General features: G+C 39.2%; 1 pseudogene; it reads left to right on the top strand.

Annotated features, from left to right (window-relative positions):
• Positions 1-331: 331 nt before the first annotated feature.
• Positions 332-977, top strand: LOC148140713 (uncharacterized; annotated as a pseudogene).
• Positions 978-3,024: the final 2,047 nt, after the last annotated feature.

Genomic DNA, 3,024 nt, shown 5'->3' with positions numbered 1-3,024 from the left:
ATAAGCTCCACATATCATTTACACTCTTGCCTTGGAGTCTACTTTTCCAAGCCACACATCCTAAGTCATGCCTCACCGCATCATAATTTCCCTGACCCCAGCTGTAACTCTTGCCCTGTAGTACACACTTATCCCTCTCCATCACGAGAGTAAAAATCACCGAATTATGGTCACTATCCCCAAAGTGCTCACCTACCTCTAATTCTAACACCTGGCCTGGTTCGTTACCCAGAACCAAATCCAGTATGGCCTCACCTCTTGTTGGCCTGTCTACATATTGTCTTGGATACATATTGTATCCAAGTGAGAGAGACGCAAGGACATATACACAATGGAGAAGCCTTGGAAATGTCGTTTCTGTGAGAAAGGATTCAATTATCCATCCAAACTGGAAATTCATCAACGCAGCCACACTGGAGAATGGCCATTCACCTGCTCTGTTTGTGCTAAAGGTTTCAATTACTCATCTAAAACTGAAAAATCATTGACACAGCCAGACTGGGGAGAGGCCATTCACCTTCTCTCTATGTGGAAAAGGTTTCGGTCAATTCTCGATCCCCCAGACACATCTGCGGGTTCACACTGATGGGAGACCATTCATTTGCATTCATTGGGGGAAGGGATTCAGACAGTCACTTCATCTAATTGCACACCAGAGAATTCACACAGGGGAAAGGCCGTATACATGCTCTATGTGTGGGAAAAGATTCACCTACGTATCCCACCAGCTGACACACCAGCGCGGACACACTGGGGAGCGTCCTTTCACCTGCCCTGTGTGTCAGAAGAGATTTCCACGGTCATGTGAGTTTTTGAAACATCAGCGGGTTCACACTGGAGAAAGGCCATTCATGTGCTCAGTGTGTGAGAAGGGATTTAATCGATCTTCTAGTTTACAGAGACACCAGCAAGTTCACATGAGTTAGAAGGGATTTGAATCTTCGAATATTGCTCGTGTTAATTATGCACAAGACTGAATCAGATGAATTTAATCAGTATTTGTTTTGGATTCTGTTAATACTGGGACCTTTGTTTGGAATAATGGATCATTGGTTGCTTTCATTCTCAGAACTTCAATATCCTTTTCGGAAGCACTGTTCAACAGAGAAGCAAGGCGATTTATAAATGCATTTTTGTTAATTAAAAGGGAACAATAAATTACGTATGAGGAACCACATAATAGTGGTGTGAAACCTATATTCAAAAAGAGAATTGACTTCAAGAAACAGAGAATAGTACTTAAAATAAAACCGTCAGAACTATTTTCAAAATGGAAAGTGCTCGTTCTTAATACTTTGAAGAGTAACAGGCAAAGTCGATAAAGATGACGCAGTAGATGTAACTTTTTTGTTTTTAAAAGGCATTCAGTCAGTTAGAATATAGTCCATTCATGACAAAGTCAGAGCATGTGGAGTCAAAGACTAGGTTTAATTGACAGGAAGCTCTCTGTACACCAGAATATTCATGAAGGTGGGAAGCTCTGTTCCATATTGTTTGACCCGAGGAATGTTGTTACTCACTGCTTATATAAAGGATTTCGACTTTTGAATCATAAATTAAATTTTATAATTTAAAGATTAAAGTAAAATGGAAGTATTTTTTGATATTAGTGAAGAGACTGATCTCATTTGCATAGAATAATTCACTTGTTTTAACGACATGTCAGTGCACAAATATGTTTTAGGACATTTGTCCCCTTGAAATTGTGAAACCTTTTGTAGAGATCCTAGCTGATCTGATTGCGACTCAAACTCCAAATTCCTGCTGGTAATCGTGGACTGAAGGAAGGAAAGGTTCTCTTTTCTGGGACCTCCATTACCCTTTTGTGGAGAAATTTTCAAAGATTATGAACTCTTGAAGAAAAATAATTCTCTACATCTCTATTTGAAATGTGACACCTCTTGTGTTTGAATTGCATGGTAATCTCTCTCACAAAAGCAAAGTACTTTTCATCATCTTCTCTCAAGGCCCTCAATCTGTTTGTTAAATACAGTAATGGAGTACTTCCTGAGTTTATGTATTTTAGCAGAACAAATAAGTGACTGTCTTCAGTTTTCTAACCTTCAAAATGTTGACATAATGTTGGAAAATAGCAATTGTATGCAAAGCTTTTCCGTATATGAGTTGCCCACAGATCTGTGAAGATACCTTAAGTTTGCAAACATTATTCAGTTTTCGGAGAAGTAAAACTCCAGCTTTAACAAATGAAAATGTTTGATCCTTAATCAAGATTTTTTTTTTTAAATTGGTGGAATATTGTCTAAATATTTTGGAGATGGGAAATGATTTCCCCATTCAGCCCAGCTATTAACACAATGGAGTGACATTTGACAATCGGGGCTGATTCTGCTGATAGTACTTTGATTAAACACATCCATGACGCTACTATGATAATGAGCTGTGCACAAGTTCTTGCATTCATACTGAATTTTATACATTGGCTCTCTGGCTCAAGATTCCATTTAATCATAGTACATAATTGCTGTTCACTTGATAAGAGAATTCAGTTGCAATGCCAATATTCCCTGTGGAACAGAATTTTCCCTCTTTTTAGTACGGCAATTTTGTGAAGTCATTATGACCTTTGGTTTATGGAGTGTATAATGGAAAACATCAGTTGAAGGAGATTACAGCAGATGACGTCATGCAGCAAGGAAACACGTATTTCTGCCGAAGTTGTCTGAACTGACCAGGTTTCCAAAACTGAGCTAGCCCCATTTGATTGTATTTGGCCGACATCCCTCTAAAACATTCCTATCCGTGTAGCTGTTGAAATGTATTTTAAGTTTTGTAACTGGACCCGCCTCCACCACTTCCACTGGCACCTTGATCCTTCCACACACCACCATGTGCGTGAACATTGGTCCCTTAGGTCGCTTTTCAATCTTTCCACTTGCATTAAACCTGTGCCCTGTAGGTTTGGAAATACCTTGCGTTGAAAATACCTTGTCTATCCACCTTAGCTATGCTCCTCAATTTTATATAACTCTATACGATCACCTGTAGGCCTCCTACGCTCTTCTG

Source organism: Chiloscyllium plagiosum, unplaced genomic scaffold (genome assembly GCF_037043375.1).
Source record: "Chiloscyllium plagiosum isolate Xiang-an unplaced genomic scaffold, Cpla_swu_hap1 HiC_scaffold_35, whole genome shotgun sequence".
Taxonomy (NCBI): Eukaryota; Metazoa; Chordata; class Chondrichthyes; order Orectolobiformes; family Hemiscylliidae; genus Chiloscyllium; species Chiloscyllium plagiosum.
This window is presented reverse-complemented; position numbering and strand designations above follow the sequence as displayed.